The sequence below is a fragment of the Phascolarctos cinereus genome, unplaced genomic scaffold, assembly GCF_003287225.1.
Source record: "Phascolarctos cinereus isolate Bilbo 61053 unplaced genomic scaffold, phaCin_HiC Scaffold_4;HRSCAF=312, whole genome shotgun sequence".
In the NCBI taxonomy this organism is placed as follows: domain Eukaryota; kingdom Metazoa; phylum Chordata; class Mammalia; order Diprotodontia; family Phascolarctidae; genus Phascolarctos; species Phascolarctos cinereus.
The window spans coordinates 681,365,375-681,380,169 of record NW_027555847.1 but is presented as its reverse complement, the minus strand read 5'-3'; the positions used below and the strand labels follow the sequence as shown (position 1 = coordinate 681,380,169).

The window sequence follows — 14,795 nt, the reverse complement described above, 5'->3', positions numbered from 1 at the left end:
ACTCATTTCTTTCTCTTGCTTACTCAGTTTCCAAGGATGCTATGACCCAGACTTCTTTCATGCTTCTTCTTGGGAAGCTATCTGTCGTCTGAGAATGTCTTAAGCCAGCACACAGCTAGAGACTAAGGTGTCAATGAGATGTTGGGAGAGGAGGAAATTTTTGTGCTGCCTGAAGTGTACAACCAATCCCTGACCTGGATCTTCTTCCCTTTAATAACAGCACTAGCTCTGACACTCTAACTCCTCTACTTCCTGATCCTTTGGGCCCCAGATCTTCTCTCCTCAAGTTTTTCATTTTCCTCACAAGGTGTCTCTCTCTCTTTCTCTCTCCAGGTTATAATCATCTGGCTTCCACCAAATTTTGTAAGTATTCAGTACTTCAATTTCCCCACACCTCTGGGGTCTCTATCGGGAAGGAAACAGCTAATTCACTCTACCCTTCATCCCCAACATTGAGTTGAGGTATGGATAGAGAGGAATAGAGAAGGGTGGACTGGGGTGGACATATTTCTACCATGTTCAAATGTTCCAGTTTCTGCCTCCACCACCATGCTTCTCTCAGTTCCATAAGATTTAGCTGGGCCTCAGTTCTCCTTGGGCTGACCAAGCTTGGGATTGAGTTGACCCCAGAAAACTACAACTTAGTCATTGAGCTGAGTAGGGACATCTTCCTCAACGTCCTTCTGAAAACATTCCCATGGTGATGTGCTCTAGTGGGTTCCACTGAGAAAGCAGGAAAGAGCTTCCTAAATCTAGAGTCAGGAGATTTTGTTTCAAATCCTGATTCCAACATGCTTTGTGACCTGACCCTTCACAACTCACTTAAACTACCTCCTTAGACAATTATACACTTCCTGGATGATGGATTTTATGTCACATTTTGTGGATGAGTCATCAGTTTATAGGATCAAGTCACTTAAACTCTCTGAGCCTCAGTTTCTTTTTTTTTCACAAGGTAAATTGGGGTTAAGTGACTTGCCCAGGGTCACACAGCTCGTAAAGAGCCTCAGTTGCTTTACTTGTCAAATGGGAGTCATAATGCTTGCTATGTCTCCAGGTTGCTGTGAGGAGAAGGGGCTTTGTGAATCTCAACTTGCCACAGAACTTGTGGTGGTGGTGGTGGTTGTCACTATTGTAATCATTCCTAATATTCCCCAAGACCCATTCCTTGACCCTTCGTTATTCTAACTACAAAACTCCCTTGGAATGCTCTCCCAAAAGCAGAGCTTCAATTTCCTCTCTGTGCTGAAGATTCCAAAAGTGTAATCTGTTTTCACAGGAGTGCCAACTCTACATCACAAAGTCCCTCTGTCCATTTTCACTGGATCATGTTACTGCTGCTTGAAACAATATTCTCAGTTTGAACTCTTCCTCATTCCTTCCCCATCCATGGTTTTCCCTGACTATCATTTATATCATTATTTTCCCCTTCACCTAGCTTCCACCCTGGAAGTCATCTCTGATTCATCCATCTGCTTCCCCTTTATCCAATCAGTCACATGAATTCTTCTGAAGAATTACATCTAAAACCCTACCCTTCTTCATTGCCACTAGCACCCTACTGTAGTCTGGATTCTCATAGTCTCACTCTTAGATTGCTGCATCAACTTCTAAACTAGCCTTTTCTGATTCTAGACTTTCCTCCTTCCAACTCATTTGACATACACTCAAAATATTTCAATACTTAACAAGCATTTTGTAAACATTTATGATGTGCTGCAAACACATTCTAAGTGACGGACATAGAAAGGAAAAGTGAAAATAATCCTTACCCTCAAGGAGTTTACCTGATAACAGGAGATCCATATATACATAAAGTTACATAGAAAATATATACAGAATTTATGGAAGGTAATCTAAGAGGGCAAGGCATTAGCCATTGGAGAGGGCAGGAAAGGCCTCCAATGGAAGGAGGCTGAGCCCTGAAAAATGCAAGCATTATAAGAGGCAGAGGTGAGGAAGGATAGCACTTCAGGTGTGTGGAGGCTTCCCTCAACCCCCAGTGCATAGGTACAGAGGAAGAAAATATTTATTTACAATTTCCATCTTAGTGATAAAGAAAGAAACATTTAGAGCTGTGCTGCTACCTTTTTTTTCCCCAAGTGACTTTAGGGCATAATTTATTTTTGAGTGACTCAAATCAGAAAAGATGAAAGTTTTTCCACCATGTACTTCACTAATGAGGAAACTCATATGCATGAAACAAGCATCCTTTTCAGCCTTTCTAATGCTAGTATCTTTTCTCCTTGACACTTGTCTGTTCAAAGATGATCCATAGTGAAATATCCTCGTGATCTCATAAATGTGAATACTCCTTCCACCATGGCAGATCTCAACCTATCAACGGCTTCTTAACCTGGGTAATCATTATCTATATACTCCATAGAAGATCTATCCAATGCACTGAAGGTGCTTTTCTAGATCTTTTAACACTCTGTGGGCTGAATTACAGCACTGAGATTATCCATCTGCCATCCCTGTCTTTTGCTACATGACTAACCCACCTCCTTAGACAATCATGCACTTTCTGGATGATGGATTTTCTGCCACATTTTGTAGGTGAGTCATCAGTTTAGAGAATCTGAGTCACCTCAGACAGGAAGCACTTTGGAAATGGGCCCTCATCTGCATCCCAACACCTATCCCAGCCTTTGCTGGTTGACATGCTTAATCTGGAATTATCCTCCCATCACAGAATTTCAGAGCATAAAACCTCAGATACTATCTAGGCAGCTAGGTGGTGCAGTGGATAGAGTGGTGGACCTAGAGTCAGGAAGACCTGAGTTCACATCTTGCTATATATGTGATCACTCTCTGCCTCAATTTTCTTTTCTTTTTTTTTTTTTTTTTGGCTAGGCAATGGGGTTAAGTGACTTGCCCAGGGTCACACACCTAGTAAGTGTTATGTGTCTGAGGCCTGATTTGAACTTAGGTCCTTCTGAATCCAGGGCCAGTGCTCTATTCACTGTGCCACCTAGCTGCCCTCCTGCCTCAATTTTCTCATCTGCAAAATGGGAATAATAAATAGCACCTATCTCCCAGGTTTCTTTTGAGGATAAAACAAGATAATATTTGTAAAGACCCTTATATATTTCAAAGTGCCCTATAGATGCTATTTCCATCATTATCTAGCTCCACCTGGTCTTGAAAAGAGAATCTCTACCATGATACACTCATTGAGTGGTCATCTGGCCCTGGCTTGAAGGCCTCTGTTGAGTGAGAATCCACTGCCTTCCCAGGCAGCTTCTTCCACTTGGAGACCGCGCTCACTGCTAGGAAGGAGCTCCCACACACTGAGCCTAAAGTTCACTTTCACTCATTGATTCTGGTCCTCTGAAAAAGGACCTATGAAAAGAGCTATCCTTTGCCCCTTCCCAAGTCTTCTCTTCTCTAGGCTATATATATGCAGTTCTTTAAACCAATATAGAGTAGACTTAAGACCCCTCATCATTCTGGGGGCCCTCCTCTCAATTCCCTCCAGCTTATTCATGGTCTTCCTAAAATGTAAGGACCAGAACTAAGCATAATACTCCACGTGTGGTCTGTGCATGGCATAGCATTTATCTAGTGCGTACTATGTCCAGGCACCGTGCTAAGGGCTTTACGATCACAATCTCACTTGATTCTCATGACAACTCTGGAAGGTAGGTACTATAACTATCCACATTTTACAGATGAGATAACTGAGGCAAATAGGTGAAGTGACTTGCCTAGGGTTATACAGCTGGTTAAGTGTTTGAGGCTAGATTTGCATTGAGGTCTTCCAGACTCCCAAGTTCTATCCACTGTGTCTTAAAACACTATATAAATGCTATCTGTGATGATGATAATAATAATAATAATAATAATAATACTGTTACTATTATAAGCTCTATGAGGGCATAATAAGCTCTATTACGTGCTCTATGACCACATCTTATCTAAACTTTGTATTTACTCCAGCGTTCACCATAATCCATATTATTATGTGAAAGATGCATTTTATGTCCTGCATACAAATTAGTTTTAGATATTTTTTGCCTGAGGATCAGAGGGGTCAAGTGACTTGCCAATGGTCACACAGCTAATAAGTGTCAAGGTACAACCAGGTCTTCCTGACTCTAAGCCTAGTCCTTGACCCAGTACAGCTTGATACTGCTGTACTCCACACAAGAGGCACTAGACAAGTTAAAAACCTGGGCGTCTCTCTCCTTCCCTTACTGTAGCCATGAAAGCCAGCCTGAGGCCTTTCACACTGAACTTCACCATCACCAGCCTCCACTATTCGGCAGACGTGGGACGTCAGGACTCACACAAGTTCAATATCACAGACGCCATTATGCAGCATCTGGTGAGACTGCGTACCTCCAGCCCTCCTGCCTATTTGCCCTCATGTCCTGACCATGACCCGACTTACTCACCTTTTTTTTTTTTTACCAGCTTGGCCACTTGTTCAAAAACAGCAGCATTGGCTCCCTGTACTTTGGATGCAAGGTTCTTGAGCTCAGGTGAGGCTGCCAAGGTGGGGACTTGCAGGTGACTTCCCTGGGAAGGTGCTCTGGGTTTGAGCCAGATTCCAAATATTTCTTCTCTACACATTGGCTCATAAATTCTGTTTCCTCTAGTTTCACAGTACCCAAGTCCAAAGGTATTCCTTCTCCTTTCTCTCATAGCCTTCCAGAGGACATATGTTTTGGGGTTTCTATCTAGAGCCAGTTCTATTCTTAACACTCATCCATCCATCCATCCATCCATCCATCCATCCATCCATCCATCCATCCATCCGTCCATCCATCCTTCCATTCACCAGCATTTATTTAGCACCAGCTGTGTTCTGGGCACAGTGGCAGGCACTGGGGATTAAAAAGCAAAACAACAACAAAAAACCCAAATAGTCCTTGTCCTCAAGGAGCTTACAATCTTTTGGGGAAAGCAAAGGAGTCATTCCATTGTAATCTGAGCAGAACTTTGGCTATGCCTGAGTCCTTTCTTGGTTCTATTGTGCTAATAGCATTGAAGTCAAAAGACCTGAGTTCAAATTTCAGCTTTAATACATATTAACTATATGAACCTGGATGAGTAACATGACCTCCTTTTCTGAATTTCTTCATCTGTAGAACAGAGAAGACAAATACTCACACCATCTTCTTTATAAAGTTACTCTAAGGGAGCACTTTGCATTGTCATTACAGAAATGAGAGTTATCTTTACTGTTTTCTCATTTTAAAATATTTGTAAAGGATTGTATGCCTTCCAGTATTTCCAGATTTATCAATAGTATTTCCTTTCCTAGATCTATGAAGAAAAAGGATCACAGACAGGTGTGAGTGCCCTCTGCACCTACCACCAGTTCCCCAGCAGCATTGTTCTGGATGCCAAGCAGGTTTTCCATGAGCTGAGCAACCAGAGTCATGGCCTCCAGAAATTGGGCCTCTGCTACCTGGACAAGGACAGTATTTACCTCAATGGTAAGCAGTCTCATGGTGGGAAGGCTTATCCCAGTCCCCGCCTTTTGTCTCTTCCCCTCCTCATCTGTTTTAATTGGACAATTAGCTTTTTCTTCTGACCACTGTGAACAAGGTTATAATCTCATCCAGAAATTCAGAGGACAAAAAGACAGACTTCTAGAGACCATACCTGTTCACCTAAGGAGCCATTTTCTCAGAGCTTTTTGACTTGCTCTCATTTGATGGCCACTGTAGAGAGCTTTCCTTGGTCCTGTTTTGTTCAATATTTTTATCAGTGGCTTGGAAAACAATGTAGATGGAAGCCAATTATAGATCCCGTGAGTTGAGGAGAGAAGAGGTAGTTGATACCTTTTCTGGGTGGACCACAACCCAGAAAGTTGAGATAATGCGACAAACTTAACAAGGTAAAATTTAATAGGAATAAATGTAAAATTCCACATAAGTATAGAATAGGGAAGATATGGTTATTTACTATAACAATTTCTGGGAAGGTATCCTGGGGGTCTTATTGAGGTACAAGCCAACAGTGTTGTGTGGCAACCAAAAGATCTCTGGCCCTGTGAGTCTATGCGGAAAGAATTCTAGCGTCTAGAAGGAATGAGGTGATTGTCCTGGTTTTTGTTGTTGTTTATTTACTATTTTATTTTTCACTTATTATAAGTAAAAATTATATTATATGTATTTATTATATGTAAAAAATGTTTTCTTACATTTGTTTCTTTTTAATTTTGAGTTTCAAATTCTCTCTCACTCTACTTCCGTCTCCTCTCATTGAGAAAGCAAGCAATTTGATATAGATTATACATGTGGAGTCATGCAAAACATATGTGACAGTCCTGTTGTCCTATAATCTGTCCAAACCACATTTGCAGCATTGTAATCAGTCCTGGAGCCATGTCCACTATTCAGCAGACATAAAGGGTGGGAGCTCAGTCAAGTTCAATAGCATGGGCAGTCATGCAGTACCTGGTGAGATGGTCTGACTTCAGGGGTCATTGACAAGCTAGGGTGATGAATAGAGAGGTACAACCTGGATGGAAAAGTCACTTGAAGCTATGCCCCAGGAAATTAATCAAAGAAAATTGAAATGTTTAGCACAGAGAACAGAGGATTGAAGGAACTGTCCATGGGCAGATGACACAGAATTCTTTGACCTGGCCCCAAATCTAAGAAAGAATTGACTAGCCCTCAGAGCTGTCCCAAAGCAGAAGGATCTGCTTTTGGATTTAGGGAGTGAAGTGTCCATGTACCTGAAGGACTCTAGGCAGAGGCTGAATGGCCACTTGTTGGGGTTTCTATACAGGAAATTGGTTCATGTTGAAATTGGATTTGAGACCTTCCATGCCCCTTCCACATCTGAGATTCTAGGCAGGGAGTGCTGGCAGGTTTCTGACACCATCTTGGTTAGTCTTTACTCTTGTCTTAGTTCCCTCTGGCTGAGGAAACTCTCATCAGATGGCCTCAGTCATCTTAGTAAAAGACTGCATGGTACCATGGGAAACATGCTAGATATGGAGTCAGGGGATCTGGATTCAGATCCTGGCCCTTTCATTTCCTGCCTGTGTCACCTGTGTGACCACACGTTACTTTTTCTTAGTGGATAGGGCACTGGACTTGGAGTCAAGAAGATATTGTTCAAATCTTACCTTAGACACTTACTAGCTGGGTGACCTTAAGCAAATCCTCATAATGCTGATAATTATCTAATTAATGATAATGACAATAATAATAATAATAGCATTTCTGTAACATGGAATGTTATCTCATTTGATCCTTACAATAACCTTGCAAGGTAAGGTGCTATTACTGTCCTAATTTTCCATATGAGAAAACTGAGGTTAAGCCCAGCTAGCAAGAGCCTACGGCAGGATTCAAACTCAGGTCTTCCTGATTTCAAGCCCAGCACCTAATCCACTGTGCTGCCCTGAATAATAAGTCATTTAGCTTCTCTGAGCCTCAGTTTCCCCATCTGGAGAAGGAAGGGGTTACATCATATAGTCTCTGAAGTCCCTTCCAACTCTATATTTATGATCCTGAGCTTCCCATCAAGCCAGGAGAGTGGGAAGAGCAGATAGTTTGACCATTTTTTCCCACTATAGGCCAGAGGAGAAAGAGTGCATTATTTCAGGCATTTAATGTCTCTTTATCTCATTCTCATTCCTCCCAAGCTGTAAGCTTCTTCCTATTCTCCCTACCTCATGCCAGAGTGGTAAAGCACTCTCCCAAGAGGCAGATCTGTGTCCAAGTGACCAAGTGCAGCAGAATGGATCCTGTTTAACTGGGCCATTCAGTCTGAGCATTCCTTTTTTCTCTTCCACCATGTTGTGCTCACTCCCCTTTTGGTTTCCAGTTTAATAAATGTGGTCCACTCCTACCCAGTGTTGGTAAGTATGTTGACACTCTAATCTCATTTGAATCCTGGGCCATCTGGGAGCCCTGAACCTTATTCCCCTCTTGATACTTGGAATTGGGCCCCAATATGATAGTGTGAAACTGGTCATGGCCTTTGCCCAAGCCCCTGACCCTGTAGCCCATTCAGATGTTATGAGAAAGGAATCCAAGAAGTAGATTTAGCAGCCTTTGGGAAGTAATGAGGAAGAAAGGCCTCTATCACCAGAGGCCTTCAAATGGAGGGTAAATGATGACTTGTCAGGGATATTGGAGTGTGGGTGTTCTTCAACTAGATGTGCTCCTTTTAGCTCTGATAGTATACAATCTGGTGATTCTGTGAAGAAAAGGCTCCAGTTAAGGGAAAGGGAGCTCAAAATCCTTCCAGTCCCTCTTGCCTTCTTGCCATGACCTCGTGTTCCACCGTACTTCCACTTCCTTTGTTAGAAATTGGGTGGCGATGACTTGTTAAGATGTCTTCACAATCAGTAAATTATTCAGCAAACATTTATTAAGCTCCATCTATGTATCAGCCACTGTACTAGGTACTGGGAGTATAGAGTCAAAAAATGAAGCAATTTTAGCTCTAAAGGGGTCTACATTCTATTGTGGGGGGATGACATGTGTCTGTATATATATGTATACATATATGCACATCCATACACACATATATGTATATGTAGAATACATATTCAAATTAATTCAAGGTTGTTGGGAGGGTGAGAGCAATTGGGGCAATCAGAAAGGCTTCTCGTAGAAGATGGTGCTTGAGCTGTGTCTTGAAGGAAGAGAGAGATTCTCTGAGGATGAAGCGAGGAGGAGTGCATTCCAGGCATGGGACAAGGCCAGTGAAAAAGAATGGAGTTGAGGGATATAGTACCCTGTGTGAGAAGCAGAGAGGTCAGTTTGGCTAGATCATAGAGACTGTCAAGGAGAATATAGCATCTTGAGGCAGAATAAGGTAGGTCAGGGCCAGGTTACTAATGGTATAAAAATGGTTCTGGAGTCAGAAGATCTGGGTTCAAATCCTGCCTCTTACAGCCAGTGTTCTCATGAAAGACTCCCTCCACAAGAACCTGGGCAGGAACAAAGGCATTGGACCCAATGATTCAATCATTGGGTGAAGAAGCATATATTGAGTCACTCCCTCATGAAGGGCCCTGAGCTCATACATAGACCCCCACAACTGACCCAAACTCTCTACTTGGAAGTACTCAAGGTCTCTGTCAATCTATAATTATTTCCCTTTTTTTTTTTTTCTCAGTTCCAGGTCCAGCCACAACAGTTGCATCTAAGCCTGCCCTGGGGCCCATATGTAACCCAAAAGCTTTAAGACAGAACCAATACATTGGATGACAGAGTTGGAATCCCAAAGTATAGGCTAGAATGTTGGTGTCAAATCTAATAAGGTGAAACCTAATAGGAATAATAAAACTTTATATCTGGACTCTAAAAACCAACTTCATGAGTTCAAGATGGAGGAGCTGTGCTAGACTTCTCTGAAAAAAAAATTGGGAATTTTAATGGACTACCAGCTCAACAAGGTTCAACAATGTTGTATGATAAATAAAAAAGTTAAGAAAAATCTTAGGCTGTGCTGAGAAAGATAACATATTCAACTATCTCCAGGTGGTTAAAGGGCTGTCACAGGGAAAAGAAAAGGGCCTGGACTTGTCCTGCTTGGTGTCCCAGAGGGCTGAACTAGTAACAATGAGTAAAGTTGCAAAGAAGCAAATTTATGCTTGACGTCAAGAAAACTTTCCTATTGAGTGGTGGTATACCAAACTGAGATGGTCTACTTCAGGAAGTAAAAGGTTACCCTTCCCTGAAGAACTTCAAATAAATAACTACTAGATCACCACTTGTTGGGGACATTGTAGAGGGGATTCTTGGTCAGTTATGGGTTGGACCAGGTCATCCCTGAGGTGCTGCATTCTGTCAATCCTTATTCTTGGTGTGTTGAATTTCTCTTCTAAGCCAGAAGACTGGGGAGAGCAGTCTGGTGACAAGCCAGGGCAACCTGAAGGTTTGTTCTGCTCTATGTTTAGATACAACAGAGTAGATCAAGGCTATGTCCTTTATTACATTTGTCATGTCAGAGAGCTGGCAGGTGCCCAGGATAATTCTCTTGTCCCTTCCCTCAAAGAGGCCAAGAGATAGCAAGCTGAGCCACCAGGTCTTTATTCTCCATCTAGCCTCTCAAGTGTTCTGGTTCTCTTCCCATCTCCTTTGATATTTCCTTTCATTGTCTGTCCTTTGTTTTCCAAGTTATAATGAACGCAGTCTAGCCCAAACCATGACAAGTAAGTGTCTTGTTATATAAATATCATTTGATTCTCAGGCCAGTTGTGATTCCTGAAATTTCTTCACTTGTGGGATTGATCCATAGTATGACTGAGAAAAGTGAAATCATCATGGCTTTCTCTAAAATCTGTGCCCTTAAAACTCACTTGAGTGTTATTAGAAAGGACTCCCTAGATTAGAATCAGCTGCTTCGATATGCAATGAGTTTCTAATGAGTTTCTTATCACTTTAACTCTTCAGGAAGATGGTGGCTAGTCTTTTTTTGTCAGAGATATTAGGGAATTCCTGGTTTATATGCCCTCTGAGGAGGCTTCCAGTGCTGAAAATTACACGTGGAAAAGATCCCAGGTAGAGAAAAGGGACATTTGTTCCTTCTGACCTTTCATGACCAGAGACATTGCCTCACTCTCTGGGATTCCCATGTCCTCTATCCAAGGCTGCATGTTGATAACTCAATAAATTGTCTTAATAGGAATGTCCAGGGAATTGACATTTCACAAATGAACCTCAGTTGTAAAAGTGTGCCTGGAGCAGGAATTACTTGATCAGACCTTGAGACCTTAATTCTATTTCTGCTAAAGACATTACTAGCAGTGAAAGTAACCTTAGTCAGTGAAAGCCCCTCATATGGTCACTCAAGCAGTTATCAAAGGAGTTTGATCTCATTCACTTATTTATTTTGTCAAACATTATTAATCACTTCCTGCATATAGAACCCAGAGATGGTGCCCAGTCAATAATCATTTCTTAATCTCTTTCTATGTGTTAAGTGCTGGGAATAGGAAGAAAGGAAAAAAAGAGTGCCTGCCCTCAAGGAGTTTGCAATCTTAACTGTGTTCCCCTGTATGTTTACCTTTTAATAAGACTCTTTCTCTGCAGCTTCGGGGTCAGCCACTGGATCAACCTTCACTCCTTCACTGGGATCTACAGGGCCTGGAGCCTACGCGGGTAGGAATATGGTGACTGAAGTATTCTGGAAAGTGCTCACTGGGCTTTTCAAAGCTCTTGAAAGAAGGAAAAAGGAAACAGACTTTATCCATACAAATCCTTCTTACTCTAAAAGTAGAGGCAAGACAAGATAGGAGGTGTGACTTGTCCTCTGAGTTCTCCTGTCATACAGAACAGACAAGATTTAAACATTTGATAATTTACCAGAAAGATCCATGCAGGCACTTGGCATAAATCTTTGTATCCCACTCAAAAGATGAGGAAAATGAAAGCCCCCTCACAAAAGCCCCCCTTGTCTGACCAGCATTAGCAACAAAATCCTTTTTTGTTTTTTGGTGAGGCAATTGGGGTTAAATGACTTGCCTTGGATCACACAGCTATTGTCAAGTGTCTGGGGTTGGATTTGAACTCAGGTCCTCCTGACCTTAGGACCAGTGTTCTATCTACTACATCACCTAGCTGCCCCCAACAAAATCCTTTTACCTCAGTCCCTGACACCTCTTGTAATAATTCAACTTCATCTTATTCTCTGCTAGAATATGGGTCCCCACTTGGTAATCTCCCCTATTAGATTCTGAACTTCTTGAAAGCAGAGGGATCATAGGGCAGTGAGGTGGTGCAGTGGATAGAGCAGTCAGGAGGACTTGAGTTCAAATCTGGCCTCAGACCAAACACTTGACACTTACTGGCTGTGTGACCCTGGGCAAGTCACTTAACCCCAATTGCCTAAAAATTTTTAAAAAAAATTTAAAAAGCAGGAACCATATTTTGCCTTTTTTTGTATCTCCAGCACTTAGTACGGGTTCTTGTATATAGTAAGTGCTTAATAAATTTTTTTTATTGATCAATCTTGACCAAGCCAAGTAAAGCCCCTTTCCCATCCAATGGTCTTCTCTTCGTTCTGTAGTTTTACCAGTTGTGGTTTTACCAATGGTTTTCTTCCTAATTTATTCTCTGCTCCTGTGTCATCAACTTTTGCTCCAGTAACATCTTCCAGCCCACTACCATTCTTTACGAGCACAAGTACAAACTGTTAGCATCTCTGAATCCTTCCCTGGAGTGTCTTAATGGGCTTTGTCATGAGATATTTGTCCTTGGGGAAAAGCTGAATAAAGTGGGAAACTTTCCTACCAGGGATATCAGTGGAACCAGGGTAATGAGTTTTCCTTCCAGAAAAGAATAGAACGGCCACTCGGTGTCCCTGGGCATGCTAGCAGACATGGCTCCTGCTCCACACATAGATGTTTCTCTCCCTTCTTTCTTCAGTTAGTGGCACTGCTAACCTGGAATCTTTCCTTCTAAACTTCACCATCACCAACTTACTCTATGCAGAAGACATGGGGAACCCAGGTTCTGACAAATTCAACTCTACAGAGAGGGACCTTCAGCTCCAGGTTAGTCTTCCTCACTGCCTGTCCCATCCCCCAACTGCACAGCCGCCTTCCCCATTCCTTGGTTGGGATTTGTCTTCTCTTACCCCAGGATCACATGACTCTTTCCTTCCTTCGCCAGATCAGTCTCTTATTCAGAAAAAAGTAGCATTGGCCCCTTCTACTCTGGGCAAGGTGACTTTTTGAGGTAACCATTGAAATGTGTCCCCATACCCTTGAGGATTAACCTCCAATGGAGCGTGGATAAAAAGGAAACTTGTTCATGTACTTGTTTTCTAGTTTTCTCTAGTTTCAAATTCAAATCCCAAACAACTTTATCCCAGTCCCTCTCATCATGAGTTCTCAGGAAAGACAATTTCATTCGTAAGTAATGATTTAGAACAAGCAGTCTAATGTCAAGAATGTTCTCTGGTTTTCTCAGTACTCAGTAATGCTAACTCATCAACTATTCCAAGGTCACCATCAGCCTTTCCCAGGTCACCTCAGTTTAACTATCTCTAGACCCAGAATCCTCATCGGGTTTCTCAGCACCAATTTCGTGGGTATCCATGTCACCCTACACATTTTTTTTACCTAGACCTATGAAGAAGAGATTTGCAGCTGGAGTGGATTCCCTGTGTACCCATCACATTGTCCCTGCCAACCCTGTCTTGGACAGAGAGAAGGTTTACTGGGAGCTGAGCAGGGAGACACATGGTATCACCAGGCTGGGTCCCTATGCCCTGGACAAGGACAGTCTTTACCTTGATGGTGAGCTATCTACCTGAACCAAAATCTTGGCTACTCTCCCTGCCAAGTCTTCTGCTATACCCTCAATATCATTGTCTCTTCACATTTTAAAGCATTATTCTTTTATCCAGGCCCTAACTCCACCCTTACCCAGAATCCTTTCTTCAATTCCTCCTTTGTTCGGCTAACTATAAGAGATAGAACCTACCCACACCTGATTCCCTAGACTGCCCAATACTTGGTGCCCTTCTGAGTTGTCATCTATTGTAGCCACAGATATTTGTACTTCATCCTACTTTTTTGGTCACAAATCCAGCCTTTTCAGTAATTACTAGGTTGGAGATGTAGATGGCAGCAAGTAGAAGTATAGATAACATGAATTTTAGCAAGGATAGCTATCTAAGAAGTAGGATGGAATCAGAAGCTTGAAAAAGTCTCAACACACTGAAATAATGGTTCAGTTCCAACAAGGTGAAATTTAATAAGAATCAATCTGTTCTGTAGGGGAAGGAAGTGGATTGGAAGGAGAAGGATCTGGGTTCAAATCCTAGCTTTGCTATTTTCTGGTTTGGCTGTTGACTAACTAACTAATCTATATGGGCCTCAGCTCTGTCTTCTGTAAAATAAATGTGTTGGCCAAGATGTGGTCTGTGCCAGCTCCAAATTTATGATTTTAGAATCCTAAGTTCTGTGTTTAGGACTTTAAAAAAAAAATCTAAATAAGTATATAGATTTGGGGAGACAGGACTAGATAGCATTTTATTTGAAACTAATGAGAGCCATCCAAGTGATATGGCAGGCAAAAACAACACTCATATGTTAATATGTTAATGCATCATCCTCGGGCATGGGAATTCCCTCCCATGAGGCAAATTACAGCCTATCAAAAACTTGTCATCTTAGAGAGTTGCCTGAGCCTGAGATTAAGTGATTTTCCAGGATCACACACAGTTCTTTCAGTGTAAGACATGGGTTCTGAGTTAGGATCTTCTTGGCTCTGAATTCCCAGTTCAAGCCACTTTCCCATGCTATCTCTGGTCATAAATGAGTAGTCTGCAAGAACAGAAGTTTAGGAGCCTGAAAGGAGGAAGGTGACAATCCCATTTTCCTCTGCCTTGACAAGCTGAAGCAAGTCCATTTTGAGAAGCCGCAGTCTGGAGAGACAATTGAAAACTATAGGGTAGAGGCAGATAGGCAATGCTGTAGATAGTGTCCTGATACTAGAGTCAGGAAAACCTGAGTTCAAATCCTGCCTCACAACTCACTGGCTGTGTGACCTGGGCAAGTCACTTAACCTCTCTGATCCTCAGTTTCCTCATCTGCAAAAGGAGGAATAATAATAGTAACACCAATCCTCATAAATCTGTTGTGAGGATTAAAATGAGATAACACGTCCAAAGTGTTTTGCAAGCCTTAAAGCACTGTATATCAAATACTAGTGGTGATGATGGTGACAGCTAGAAGGAACTGTTCGTGTTTAGCTTGGGGACATCACGATAGAATTCTTCAATTATCCAGAAGAGTGTAATAAGGAAGAAGGTTTGGATTCTGCTGGACCCCAGAAGGCAGAATTAGGAGCAATGAGTGA

The 14,795-nt window shown here is 42.0% G+C and overlaps 2 protein-coding genes across 5 annotated transcripts in view; one reads left to right on the top strand and one right to left on the bottom strand.

Annotated features, from left to right (window-relative positions):
• LOC110203896 (mucin-16-like) overlaps nt 1–14,795 on the bottom strand; it is a 162,953-nt gene that overhangs the window by 105,551 nt on the left and 42,607 nt on the right. The window lies entirely within an intron of this gene.
• The window catches only part of LOC110204126 (mucin-16-like), a 49,309-nt gene continuing 36,263 nt past the window's right edge, over nt 1,750–14,795 (top strand). For 3 of the 4 annotated variants that reach the window (XM_078154185.1, XM_078154186.1, XM_078154183.1), the window contains exons 1-7: nt 1,750–2,360; nt 4,206–4,330; nt 4,420–4,487; nt 5,273–5,447; nt 9,100–11,087; nt 12,354–12,481; nt 13,056–13,228. The gene's annotated coding sequence lies outside the window, so the exon portion shown is untranslated. The remainder of the gene's footprint in view (nt 2,361–4,205; nt 4,331–4,419; nt 4,488–5,272; nt 5,448–9,099; nt 11,088–12,353; nt 12,482–13,055; nt 13,229–14,795) is intronic. The other variant, XM_078154184.1, reaches the window with a different exon arrangement.